The following is a 15,381-nucleotide window of genomic DNA, read 5'->3' as shown; positions in this document are numbered from 1 at the left end:
AAAACACAGTTTTGAAGTCCTTCTAAAGGAAGATATCTTGAGAAAGGGGCTAAATGTGCTTTATTCTTTCAGGAATAGGATAGAAACTTAATATATGCCTGCAGGGAGTTTGTTTTTGAGTCCCACATTATACAGCAATGGTGTCAATATAATTTATCATCTGACCTTTACAAGTAGGCTTTTTGGGTGACTCTGAAAGAGATTGGGCTTGGAAATTCTAGCATCAGAAAGCGAGCTCATTACTAAGATTTTGACCAGGGTATCCGATACTGTCGCATTGACCCGATCTCTGTAAAATTCATTATGCCCAACAACTTGCTGACTTCTCTTTCTTATGTAACACCATCCAAAAAGCATTTCTTAAGAGGCAGAGTTGAGTGGAAATGGCACATCTGTTGGAGTTGGTGTATGTCCTCTGATCACTGCCTGCCTAGGTGTAGCATTTGATGTGGGGACAGGAGCTGGGAGCCCTCTGCCTTGGTGAAGTCAGGAAATGCTCTCCTTACATCTCCGACCTTTGGACGTGTGATATCTATATCTATCTTCTGGTCAGCTGAGCTTGTGGGCATTCTCTAAGGCACCTCCTTGGTGATCTTTGTTTTGTGACTGGTCACATTGCTCACAAGACACCCACAGAGAACAGAGTAATTACAGACAAAGTGGATCGTTGGACAAGTTTGACTTACTATGTCTAAAACATTTACAACCTGTTTGCTGGTCAGAAGTCTCAATACCTAATGAAATGTCTGCTATTTTTCATTTTTTCAAGTAAACTCTTTTGTACTTCATTTATGACCAAATCAATAAAACACACACACACACACACACACACACACACACACACACACACACATTGGAGCCAGGAGGGTGGCTTAGCAGGGGAAGGCACTTGCTACCAAGCCTGATGATCTGAGCTCAGTCCCCCAAACCTGTATGATGGAATTAGACGACTGGCTCCTACAAGTTATCCTCTGACCTCCATACCTCTGTGGAGATATGTGGGCATGACATACATGTGTTAACACACACACACATACAAATAAATACACAAATGTAAATTTTAAAAGAAATATCTTAAATCACTCTATTATATAACTAAAGTTAGAATAAAGAAACTAAATTGCTGATTATAATAGATCCGTTTTCAGAATTAAGTAGCTGTGGTAGCACATGAGTTTAATCCAGCACTCAGGAGGCTGAGGCAGGAGGATTTCCATGGAGGAGTGTAGCCAGCTTAGTCTATATAGCATGTTCTAAGCCATTGCAAAACACTCTTAAACACATTGCATATTGCAAATGTGTGCAAGCGCATGATGTTTTAGTATTCATTTTCCCCTCTTGTAGTAGGTTCTTGCTGTGTAGTTCAGGCTGACCTTGACCTCTTGATCCCCCTGCTTTAGCCTCCAGAGTTGGGGGATTACAGGAATAGATCTGCCATGCTTAGTTTCAATTTTTTTAATGATAATTACTCTGTAGCCAAATATATTTTTAGTGAATATGCTAATTGATTGAAATATGACTTTCTTGCTTCCTGTTCCCTTATTATATATAATACAAAACGTGTGAAATTCAAGAAAAATCTAACAAGAAGATTCTGGCCCCATACAAGTCACTATTCCTGCCCAGTCCTGCCCGTGGCCCTGTTATCAGGATTGTGTTCTAACGACACATTAATTCAGCATCCATCTTATAAACCACTTGTACTGAATTAGAAACTCATGTAATACCTAATATGCTTTCAAATAGCTGGGAAATCAATGCTTCTCAACCTGTGGGTCCAGATACTCCAAATATCAGATACTTACATTATGATCCATAACAGTAGCACAATTACAGTTATGAAGTAGCAATGAGATAGTGTGTTGTTATTTTTTTGGCATGAGGAACTATATGACGGAGCCACAGTGTTAGGAAGGTTGAGAACACTGGCTTAGATGCATCCTCTGAACGTGAAGTTGTTGACGATTGTTGAAGAGACAACAGTTCAATCCCTCCCTTTCTTCCCTTCCCATCCACTGCTGTGCCCCCTCATTCTATCTCCAAATTAGAAATTACAGTCATTTCCATGTTAACAGAACCCCAGACCAGTAATATTTTATTATCTGCCTGTGCTAATTACGCCACAGGAGTCAACTACTAATGCCTTTTGCCAGGCTGCTGATCCTAGGTGCTCGGTGAGTTGTGTTCCTGGACTGATACATGCATTACTCCTATGTCATGAATGGTACTGCCATAGAAGCACGGAGCTAAGAAATGAAAGGCGAGAAGAACATTAAACCTCCGGCAAATGCATGTTGACAGCAGTGGCTGATTTCATCTGAATCAAACAGCAGGTATTTCTTACTTCATTAGGTTAAGAAATGTTACTCCCCACAAAGTAAGTTGAATTTGTCAAAAATATATAACAATTCATGAGCTGCCACATCGGTAAGGACTAGAAGAGGGGAAATATGGATTATGATTAGATCCAATTTTTTTTAAAACATTTATTTATTTATTTATTTATTTATTACATGTAAGTACACTGTAGCTGGCTGTCTTCAGACACTCCAGAAGAGGGAGTTACAGGTGGTTGTGAGCCACCATTGGTTGCTGGGATTTGAACTTCGGACCTTCGGAAGAGCAGTCGGGTGCTCTTACCCACTGAGCCATCTCACCAGCCCCTAGATCCAAATTTTATGTCATTAATTCAGTGTCTGCTGGCTGGTTTGGAGTGTGTGTGTCTGTTCTTTCCTTGTTGGCTTCTTGGGGATTGGTTGGTTAGCTGGTTTGGTTAATTGGTTAGTTTTTGTTTGTTGGTTTTCAGGCTCAGGATCTCCCTGTGCAGTCCATGAAGACCTTAAACTCACTGTGTAACCCAGGCTGGCCTCAAACCAAAGGCAGTTCTTATGCTCCAGCCATCTGAGTGGCAGGTACATAGGCATATGCCACCAAGCCTGACATTGGTTCTTTAGGGGACAGAATCACATGTGACGTAGTTTGTTTTCATACATATGGGCAGTGGAGGCATGAGGGGAGGAGCCTCCCTGATCCACCCCCAGAGTCTACGCAAACTTATTGAAAGCAGGAATACAATTTGGTTGCACCAAAGATATTTTTTCTCTTAAAAGTGATCAGAGTCATCTAAGTCATTGCAAACCCTCTGGAGTTGCTAATTTCTTACAAGTACAATAACAGATCTTTGGAAATTAGAAAGATTGCTTTTAATGTGAAATAATAGCAATACCGTTCAAGACCTATGATGCTGAGACCTCACTGGCACATAGGACCACTAGGGAATGGGCATATGGTGAGGGTCTGATACAAGTGGCAACGCTATCATGTCACCAGTAAGATGGGATCCTGAGAAAATGCGCGTGTTGGTTAGCTGTCTCAATGTGCTGTTTCACTTTTACTCTTTGATTGTTTGTTGATGACAGAAACTTGGGCAGAGACAGCCCAAAAGGAAGACTATGTCTGTGATATACCTAAATTTAACTCTTATAAACCAGGAAAGTACAGGACACTTACTAGGAAGTGGGGACACTGACAACACACCAAAGGACGGACACACACAGCCAAGGCTGTTAAATGTCATAATAGCACCCAGCTGTGCAGAGAATAAAATAGTATCCTTTTTATATTGGCAATCACCAACTTTATTCCATGACAAAGCATTATTTATGTAATGAGAGAACAGTTCACAAGGAGAAAGTGTGCTATGTTTACAAGTTACCCTAAGTTATCAGCTGGACTGGACTGAAATTTTCTCCCATCCTCACCAGGGACAGGGGCCATCTGAGATGTTCAGACCCACTTGCCCTGTGACATTGACAGGGCTCTCCATGGCAGCCCAGAGCCAGGAGATCAGAGCATGTGGACAAACTGAACTGCATTCTGCCCTGTATTTTTTGATACAACCACGTCCTAGTTTGCTTCCTACTGCTGTGATAAAACACTGACCAAAACCAGCGTAGTGGGGTGAGGAGGGCTTGCTTAGCTTACATTTCCTCATCACAGTCCATCCATGCTGGGATTCAGGACAGGAATCCGAGCAGAAACCTGCAGATAAGAACTGAAGCAGAGGCCGAAGAGGGGTGCTGCTTATTGGCTTGCTCTCCACGGCTTGCTCAGCCTGCTTTCCTATATCACCCAGGATCCCCAGAGCAGGGTGGTGCCACTCAGACTGGAACAAGCCCATTAGGTGCTAATCCGGAAAAATCCCAGATTTGCCCACAAAATAATTTCCTGGAGGCAATTCCTCAGCTGAGACTTCTTCCCAGAGACATGTAGGTTTGTGTCACCTTACAAACCAACCAGCACAGACTCTGACTGTGAACACCCGACTCTCTGAATGTGAATTCCCCTTGGGCCATTAATACCAACCACAATGAATACCTGTGGGGTCCATCCCCATGTCACATGCTGCATGTGCACAAAAGATTGGGAATCCTTCCAGGTTTGGTCTAGACCAAAAGAAAAGAGTTTAGGCAAGCAAACCCATTGACTGAGAATACAGTCATTAAATTTAATTCAAATTCTATTATAGTTTTTAGCCCTATTTTAGGAAAATTCTATAAATGTTTTTTTTTCCTAGTAGTAAAGTTAACAAAATTGATTTCTATTGTCCTGAGGCTTCTTCACCATCAAACTTTCATTAAGGAATTGACTAAATGTAGCTCCTTTTTAATGTGGAACAGAACACGCTACCTTTTCCTCCATACTTCATTAGAGATCATTATGGAATGGCTAGAGCCATGCACTTCATTAGGCTGTGCTAAGCTTAGGCAGCCAGCAGAACCTAGAGCAACAGTTATCAGCATCAAGCTGACAGGGTCAGGTGTGGAACAAGTAGTACATTCTAGAAAAAGGGAATGACCAGAACTCTCCAGTGCTGCCTTGTGAGTGGCTCTTAAGATTGTAACAACTCAGGGAGGGAGAGATGGCTCAGCAGTTAAGAGCACTGACTGCTCTTCCAGAGGTCCTGAATTCAAATCCCAGCAACTACATGGTGGCTCAAAACCATCTGTAATGAGATCTGATGCCCTCTACTGGTGTGTCTGAAGACAGCTACAGTGTACTTACATATAATAAATAAATCTTAAAAAAAGAAAAAAAAATGTTGTAACAACTCTCACATACTCTTCTGCACATGGGTGGAGACTGGCTTAAAGTCTGTCAGAGGAAGAAGCCTACCCCTGGCCAGACAAACCTTTAAAGGTTAAAGGCCCCTGGCTTGACTAATTGCTGTTGTTTTAATTTGGGAGACACAGCCGTGCCTTCATAAACTAAAAATAAAGCCTAGGCACACCCGACTCCTGAACATAACCTGTTGTCGCCGTTGTCTTTCATGGAGGCCCTAGCTGTTTTCCTAATGACTGTAACCTAACATCCTACCATTTGGTGATTTGAATGACAGATACAGTCAGAACTACATGATTTTTTTTCTTAGTACTTAAATTTAAAATTGTACATCAAAATGCATAAGCGAAATTAGCTCTTAATCTTCTTTCTAGAGTTTTCCATATCGGGATTATTCTCATGTGAGCTGATTGTCCCCGTTTCTATCATTTTTCCATTTCCTCAGTTCCACGTATTAATTCCATAATTTCTCTTTTCCTACCAGCTCGTTGTGGGATTTGCATAGTTTCATTCTGTTATTGAGACAGGTTCCTGGCTATCCTGGAACTCACTGTGTAGCCCAGGCTGTCCTCTAGCTTTCTAATGCTTCTGCTTCTGCCTCCTGAGTGCTGGGACTCTGGGAGGGCATCACCATGCCCAGTGTCTGCTAGTTAGTTATTTTTTTATGGAACTTTTGTTGTTTTCTGAAATAGTCTCATTCTGAAGCCCAGTCTGGCCTGGAACTTGCTATGTAGCCTAGGCTAACCTTAAACTCATGACAATCCTCCTGCCTCAGCAGCTCCAGAAGTATGATTATAGTCACAAGCCACCACAGCCACTCTGACTTTCTGAATTGCTTATGTAGCTCATTATTTTCAATTCATTGTATGCTTAAAATGAGTTGATTTTTACTTATGCATTTCATTTTAATTACCAATAATCACCATTATTTTCCTAACCCATAAGTTTTTATATAATGCACAAGTAAGGGGAGTTTGTAATTTCTGTTATAATTTTTCTCTTGAGTCCTGGAATTCTGGGTTTGTTGTTGTTGTTGTTGTTGGGTTTTTTGAGGGGAGTGGTTTTTTGAGACAGGGTTTCTCTATGTAGCCCTGACTGTCCTGGAACTCACTCTGTAGACCAGGCTGGCTGGTCTCCAACTCAGAAATCCTCCTGCCTCTGCCTCCCAAGTGCTGGGATTAAAGGCGTGTGCCACCACTGCCCAGCAAGTCTGGGAATTCTGTATGAGACTTTTTGTTTGTTTGAGACCCCAGGGTTCTATTTTACAGATAGAGAAATTAAAGTTGAGCGTAACCAAATGTCTTGCTCAACATTTTATATTAACATGCGACTTGACAATGATCAACACTTCAAATCACAATTCCACTTGTGACTCTCTGCTTTCTTAACTTAGATCCTTTCTCAGTCTGGAAGCTTTCTAAAGTTAAACAGCCATTGTCTTTAACTCGTGTGGAACCTACAGTTCCACTTTTTTTTTTTTTTTTTGGTTTGGTTTTTTGAGACAGGACAGGGTTTCTCTCTATAGCCCTGGCTGTCCTGGAGCTCACTTTGTAGACCAGGCTGGCCTCGAACTCAGAAATCCGCCTGCCTCTGCCTCCCGAGTGCTGGGATGAAAGGCATGCGCCACCACGCCCGGCTGGTTCCACATTTTTATTAACACTCTCTGTTGAAATTTTCATTTGTGCCTAAGCCTTTCTCGGGTTATCTTGAGACAACTCCCTTTCACTTTCTTGTGGGTCAGGACCTATTTAATTCCTAGATGTATGACTTCCAATGCTTAGCATCTGCTGTGACAGCTAGAGGAACTCCAGTGTGTGCTAGGCATTCAGCTTAGTACCCAGCAGCCATTTGTCTCTGACTCTAATCCCTACAAGATAAGTTCCCAGTAACCCTGGCTCAGTGACTCCCACCCAAAAATGACCATTTACTTTGTTATGATAAGATGGACTGCCTTTTTGGCATCTATGAACTCCTTATGCTGACATTCAAGGACAGTATTGAGGTCACCTTGAGTACCTGATCTTGGCAAAGCAAAATATCTCTTGGCTTGCTTATGTAGATGCTTAAGATCCTTTTGTGGCACCTTTAACAATCCTTCCCTCATCCCACTTCTCTCAGCAATCTCAAATTTGGCTCGGAGACGGTTCTGTTAGTAGTATCAATAAAGTTGGTGAATTATCCCAATTGAGTCTATGGTCTTCTGCAGATCATGAACTCCATAATACTACTACAATACTGCTTCAGTTTAAAACAGTTACAACCAGGGTAGAACATATCTGTAATCCGGCACTCAGGAAGTAAGGGCATTGCTAGGAGTTAGAGGTACCTGTGCTGCATTGTGAATACCAAACCAATCAAGGTTAGATGGCAAGATATCATCTCAAACATCATAAATAATTGGAGAAATTGTTGTTCCATGAATGTTTGCGGAGTGTGATTGGTGTCGCCTCTGAAATTGATTCACCACCAAGCAGCAAGTCCTGGGGTAGAAGAATGGTTGCTTAGCACAAACAACAGATCAGGGATAATGGAATGAGCAAGGACGAGAACCTGTGAGCATACTAAACCGACCCACATTTCCGTGGTTAAACCAAGAAAGCAAATAGAAATGTGTTATATGATTGTTGTGTCACTGAAAATGGTGATGCTACAACAAAGTGTGAAATCATGAAAAAAAATAACAATAATCAACTTCATAAACACTTGTTTGAGAAGTAGGTTTTACTCTTCTCATTGTATCAATAGACAGAGAAGCCTAAAGTTAAGGGACTTGACCTGTGAGAAGAGTGGCCGCCTGTGGATTGGAGTTCAGCTTGTACCTGACTCCATAGCCCAGCACGGCAAGTGCCCACAGTCTTATCTTTTCCATCCCCCCTGTAGCCTGGAGCTGCTATCCATGCCCCACCATGCACATCCCGGGTATACCTGGGAAATAGGAGATAGCTCTGACAAGACTGGGAGTGGGGGTGGCCAGCTTCCTGCAGACACAAAATACTGAGGATTCATTTTTTTCTCTCTCTGTCTTTGAGAATACCCTTTTGGTTACAGGAAGTACAATTGTCTAAGCATCAGACACAGACTGTGTGGTACTACTTACCTCTGTGTGAGTCTTCCCTGAAAGTGGTATAGGGCTCTCCAATGTCAGAAACTACACTGTGTATTAAAAAACTACTGTGCTAATGTGATGTCTGAGGATCTTTGTATATGTTTTCTCTAGGCACTACCGAGAAAGCTGGGGATTTCTATCTTTTAACAGACTATGCCAATCTTTCCCATATGATGTGATTTTTTTTTTATACTACATCCTTCCTGACAACCAGTTTTCATCATTTCACAGATGTACCGAAGTAACCTCTTTGGTTTTGTGCTAGCAAACTGGGCATAAAGGGAATACAGCCTACAGCATAGTTTCTAAGTTTTCATTTGTGCTTTCTTCCCTGTGACCACGAGAATTTGAAAACTGGTAACTGGGATCGTATTTAACGTTTAGATTAGCGTTCCTACCATTTTTAGCTTCCTGTTTGATCTCTACAATTATTATTTTATAACAAGTATGTACAATGATTACAAAGAATGCTATTAGAACACAAACCTTCACAATTTAAGGTTAAAGGATATATATATATATATATATATATATATATATATATATATATAAACATTTACATATACAGTGAGCCCAACTAAATGAACATTTGCATTTTTATTTAGATAAAATGTTGTGCCAACCCAAAATATTGGCAAGCATCACTCTAGGTTGTAAGACTATGCGTTATTAGAAATATATCTAAGTATTTGTCATGTTCTCTACAATGGGTTACATATGATTTTTTTTTGGCAGATGTAGGTCAGAGCCAAAAGCCAGAAGAGAGGCCAAGAGACAGTTTAGCTGAACAGTTCTTCCTGCTGCCAAGGGTTCTCCTGCTGTGGCAAGGCCTCCTGACTGCCCTACCTGGAGGGAGCTGGAGTCCTAGCAGCTGCTGGGATGATGAGGGCCTTAAGTTTGAGTTTGCATGGTAAGGTGAAGACTCGAATAGCCTCCTTTCTCTGGGGCAAGGTTTGTGCTTCTGAGGCTGTGGTGAAAATAGCTATCCCATTATGGGTTACATAGAAACTACATCTGCACCCAGCCAGCCACTGAATGTCTCCTATCTGTCTTGCCCACTTCATTCTTCATCTTGAAGTTCAGTTCTCTGAGCTAGGACAGTTGATCAAGTTCAGACAGTTTTGTTTTGTTTAGTGTTTTAAAGCTTATTTAAAATGTATCTTATGTCCATTGCTGTTTTATCTACATGAATGTCTATTTGATGACGTCAAATGCCCTGGATCGGGAGTTATAGACAGTTGTGAGCTGCCATGTGTGTGCTGGGGATTGAACCAGGGTATTAAGGATCTAATGATAATGTTCTCCCACATGAAAATATCATGGGGGCCTAGAGTATGTGTCTCCTGTTCATTTTGCCATTTAAATGTGGTTTTTTGCCATTAAATCATGTCACCTTTCAAGAAAGACATATGTGCACACATCCCTGTGTATGTGCGTGCATGTGTGTGTGTGTGTGTGTGTGTGTGTGTGTGTGTGTGTATGTGTGTATTGCTTGGCCTCTTTATCTTAACTTTTTCTCTGAACTCAGTTTCCACTGCTCTTCTTTCTTCCTGGGAAATGAGACAGAAGTGAACTCCTGTCATCTTTCAAGGTTTGTTCCATGTTTATCCTATGTGAACACAAGTAGGCATAGCTGAGAAACATGATGGATGTGACCATATTGGTCCATACGATGGAGTCATTCATCAAATATTAATGATTTGTTTCATAAAATGATGTTTATAATTGCTTTTCTAGAGTGAAGGCCCAAGCAGTTCTAAGAACAGTAAAGGAACCTCAGATTTTTCCACTAAGGGAGCTCTGACACAACAGCCTAAGTGGTTTTCCTTCAAGTGACATTTTCTCACACAGAAAAATTTGATGTCATTTCATGTAGCAAATGAATATACATAAAGGATATTTCCAAGGAGCTGCTAAAAATAAAATAAAAATAAGAGCTAACAGCTACAGTTTAATTCTTGTTCATCACACTGTGTTCTGCCCTATACCCAGCCTCTGGCTTACCGTGAGCTTTTGGACCAATAGACCAAACAGCTGATTAAAGTTGAGTTGATACAATTTCATCACTCTGACATGACCTTTCTTGTCATGAAGTCTAAACAGGCCATCAGTTTCCTTTGGAACAACTTAGGACTTCACAAATGTGAGTAAATAAAATTTGAAACAGCCATATACAATGGGCTCTTTAAACTCAACACATCTCATGTTTATACACGTGTGGTTTGAGAAGAGAAGATGGGGGTCAACTCTCACCACCCAAACAGGACTCAGTAAAACCAGAACCACAAGCAGAATTAGGATTGAGTTCTAACTCAGCATTCTGCCTGAAATCACTTATTCACCAACATTAACTGTCCAACTAACTGGCAGCACGAGGAGGTGGGTCATTCTATACAGACTACTTTCTGATCAGGATGGGGATAACAGACCTTCATTGTGCAGTAAGTGTAAGAACCAACAGCCATCCCATTCCACATTTTGAGTTGTTGAAATCATAGGTACTTTGCCTTTTAAAACATTTAGACAGCTGATTAAATCATGTTTATTGCTCAAATATATGGAGAGTCTGGCATGTTTGGTTGAGCCTTGGATATGACATCATTTAGGATTCCTGGACATACCAGATGTTGGCAGCAAGCCACTCACTATGGAGATGTTTGTTTGGTACTTAGATATGCCAAACTTTGGCATCTTCTTTCAAAGGAAGAGTAACAGTTTCTTGTTAGGCATAAATGATGATTCTACTATGACCAAAAAAGTCAATAAGAAACTCAGTTTGAAAGCAGACTTTTTCCCAGTGTGAATGAGAGTCCAATTATTTTCTCATGTAAGCCTTGACATTTCTTTTCTCTTGTTGGACAGTTTTGTATCTCATTTTCTGGACAGATGTCTATTGCCTTCCAGGCTTTCACAGAGAATTTAATCCTTGGCAGTGAAAAGAGAGAATCCCAAGGTGTCAAGTCAGTAGGGAAGGGAGAGAGAGACTAGACAAGTTGAGAGGTTTAATTCAAACTGAAAATCCTCTAGCCATGCCAAAGATGTGTAATTATCAAAGAAACATACCATTTACGTTGTAAAATCAGGAGCTAAAGCTCTGTCTTGCAAGAAACATTTTCTCCTCAGAACCTAAAACTGTGATGTAAATCCTGAAGTGAGTTTTGGTTGTTTTGTTTTGTTTTGTTTTGTGACTGCATCTCACTTTGTAACCCAACCTGGAATGCTTAGCCATCCTCCTGCAGCAGACTCCCCAAGGTCTGAGCTGCCACTTAGAGCAAATTCTTTTTGAAAAGGAATATTACTCTTACCTTACCATCGCTGTCTTATGGCATGATTATTTTATCCTTGGAGATGTGCTGAGATGATTGAATGCTAATTTGCATTTTGATTCAGGGTTAAGCTGGAATTGTTTGTTCTTAGTGGCTGTCTTTGGAACGAAAATAGGCTCAGTGGATCTCATCCCAAGCCTTATTTTGCATTTATCCCCAGTTGCCAGTTAGTTTTGGTTTTCCAGCCTTGTAGACTTAAGCAAGAACAATTGTTGGACAAATTGCAAGGAAATGGAAATGGAAAAGAGGATGGGCCTGCATTGGGGAAATAGATCAGGAAGTTCACTTAGGTCTCCATACTCTGAACACCTTACCAACGGCTCGTTATGGAATCAGTGACTCCAGAAGACAGAACTAGACTGGGATAACTAAAGTCAACTCCTCTCTCCTTGGCTAGAGGAAGGAGAGCCATCTGAACATCAGGCCATCAGATGACAGCCAAATGAGGATGCCACCACTGAAAGAAGGTAGGCTGGGTGCTAGGCAGCCATGGTGAATAAATAAGAAGTGAGAGCCAATGGGATGGTTCAGATGGTAAAGGTGATTGCCTTGTCTCAAAGGCCTGGTGACCCAAGTTTGCCTCCCCAAAGTGAAGGTGGGAGGAGGGAACCATCTCTGCAAAGTTGTCTTCTGGTCTCACTTGTGCAGTGTGGCACACATGCCCACAAATACACCCTTCTCACACACACACACATCTAATAATGAAAATATATGACACAGAATCAACCATCCCCATTTTACCCTTTCTTCTCCCTTGTTGGCTGAACCAGGAAGACCTTGAACTGAGATACGCCTTCTATGCGTCTCCCAAGTAGCTGACATCATATCCTGCTCCATCAGGCCTGGCTAAGATCCTTCTTTTAGAAAATATTGAATGAATACCTACTATGCCCACCCATAAATGTTCCGGAGATTTACAATGGGAGAAAATAGGGTTGCACCCATCAGAATCTACTATTCATTAGAGGCCTATGAATAATGGCATTCATACAACATAAATACAGATATGAATTAATTAAGGAAAGTATTCACAGTCAAGTTGAATTCACTGGAGATATGTGGTTGATAAGTCTGGGATCCAGAGCGAACTTAACACAAAGCCGAAGAGGATTTTGTTAAAGAGGTCATAGTTCTATACTTGTATAAGAAAAAAAGAAACATGGTTTAGCGTGCCTGTGTGTGTGTGTGTGTGTGTGTTTTGTGTATGTGTGCAGGCAGGCATAAAAAAAGAAACATGGTTTAGCGTGCGTGTGTGTGTGTGTGTGTTTTGTGTATGTGTGCAGGCATGCTTGTTACCACACATGTGTGCAATTCAGAGGACAGCTCTGTGTTCTCCACATTTATCTGGGTTTTGAGGATTATACTCAATTGCCAGGTTGCATTGCAGGCACCTTTCCCCACTGTACCGTCTTACAAATCTGGTGGAAAGATTCAATTGTATATAGCTTCGCATGAGGGGTCTTTGGAATATTTGAATGATTTAGGCACTATATGAATTAGTCTGTCAGTAGTAGTTGAGATTCAGACCACACTAAGTTGTAACACTTGGGCTGATAATGCTCCCTCAGGAGCCATAAACTATCAAAAATTCTAGTACCAGGCACGAGAAACCTCCTTCCAAGTTGTTGGACTTGGTAATCCAAGTGATTCCCCCAGAATATAGGTTATTGCTGTTTCCCGTGGTTACCTGTCAGAGGTTAAAGGTCAGTCTCCATTGCTGCTGACGTCATACACTTAGGACACGGGATTTGGATGAGCCCCTTTCTACAGGCTAACTTCCATTGTCTGAGACATCACAGTGCAAGCTGCCCAGGGCGGCAAGCAGTCAATAGTCCTACCCTGCTGTGAGGCCTGTGGACCACAGCAAGGACCAGCATGGCAAGATATCCCTAAAGATGGAATCCTAGCACTTGTATCTTGGTGGTAACCAAAAGCTGTCTAATTGGATTTAAGGCCCATTCAAGAGCAAGGAGATCATGCCTGGTATCAGAAACCTACCCATGTACCTGGGGCTGGTGAGGTTGTGGGTCTTCGAAGACCCTAACACCATCATTTTTCTAAAGCAGCATAATTCCTAACTGCGTTCTAGAACTCATCCCTCATGCTCTCAGGTGTGTAACTGTCAGCCCTCATCAGAGAGGCTTACTGTACAGAAAATGGAGACCAGTACAGAAAACCATAATGGGACACAGTGCAGAGATGAGCAGATCATGGGAGCATAGCCCCAAATGGATACACCTATAACACAACCCCTGTGTGTTAAGCTCCAGGAACATCATGAAGAAGAGAGAGAAAATTGTTCTGAGCCAGAGAACTAGGAAGTCAGCTGTGAGACTTAACAAGACCTGAACAACGACAGTATCGGTAGACTTGGTGGTACAGGAGAGGGAAAACCTCACTAGGCCCCATCCCTACACAAAGAATTACATCAAGCAGCTAGTGACTGCTGAGTGATGGGGAAGTAGCTGTACCAGGAACGAGCCCCGAGTTGGTTATTCAATATAAATGGGTCAACCCTGAAATCATATACACAGAAACCACAAATGTGGGCTTGACAGCTTATATTTATATATTTGTGCCTCTTGTTCTTTCTCCCTTCCTCACTCCCCCTCTTTCGCTTCTTTTCTGTGTGTTTGCCTCTGTGTGTGTGTGTGTGTGTGTGTGTGTGTGTGTGTGTGTGAGTGTAACAACATGATGAAAGAATAAGATGATAAATTTGAGAGAGAGTGGGAGATGCTCAGGAGGGCTTAGAGGACATTGGGCATGCACATAGTGAGTACACATACTTGCAGGCAGAACACTCATATGCATAAAAGAAAGTCAGTCTTTGCTGAAATATTGTGGCATGGTTATAAAACCAAATTATATAGTGCTTACAATAAACAAAGTGTGCAGATAGCAAAAAGGTCAAGACTACCAGGACAGAAAGCAATTATCATGCAAACCGTGACGGAATTATTCTGAGGATATGAATTGTAACTGGCTAACAAAGGCAAACTGGACACAAACACAGGATTTCCAGTGGACGTACTCAAAAGTGAAGTAAAGCCTGGGGATCACAAGTTCAAGGACAGCCTGGTCTACGTAGCAAAACCCTGTTCCGAAAAACAAATAGCAACCCAGAAACTGCATTAAAGTAAGATTCTCTTTGCCTGGTTGTGAGTTTGGAAGGAAAGATGAATGCTGCCTCAAGACCCGACTTTATTAGCTCACTGGAAAGCATGTTTACACTCTGTATCCCGCCTGTCAGTGGGCTCTTTGCCCTCTACTAATGAGCTGGAGTGGCACAGGGGCTGCATCACAGCGGTTTCATCATCTAATTCATGTCCTCTCACACATGGGCCTTAATGCCAAAGTAATCATGTTTTATATTGCCCAAAATTACCATCCTTTAATCGTCATATGATGTGACTTGAAAAATCAAATAGTCAGATTATTATTACTTTTATTATGAGTGAATTTTGTTGAAAATTTGAAAAAAAATTAATAAAAATATTTTTTTATCTGAGAAGATCAACTGAAAGTACACCATTTCCATTTTGTGTTTTACTCTATAATGTTGTACCAACACGGAATCCATCCATTGCTTTTCTAGTGTTTTTTAAGATGGAATACAATTTCCGTTCACCTCCTTAAGGTAACAGACCTTCCTGTAATGCTCAGGGCATGAGTTCAGGTCAAAGGAAGGGCAGACAGCCTTCCAAATTGAGCTTGTCATGGAGTGAGCATTTTATTGTCCCTTCCACTTTTACTGTCTGTATTCATTATTCCACATTCATCTCTTCCTTCCTGAAAGCCGAGAAACAATCTTCCCTGTTAACCTCCAGG

This window comes from Mus caroli, chromosome 14 (genome assembly GCF_900094665.2).
Source record: "Mus caroli chromosome 14, CAROLI_EIJ_v1.1, whole genome shotgun sequence".
Taxonomy (NCBI): Eukaryota; Metazoa; Chordata; class Mammalia; order Rodentia; family Muridae; genus Mus; species Mus caroli.
Note: the sequence above shows the minus strand (reverse complement) of the source record.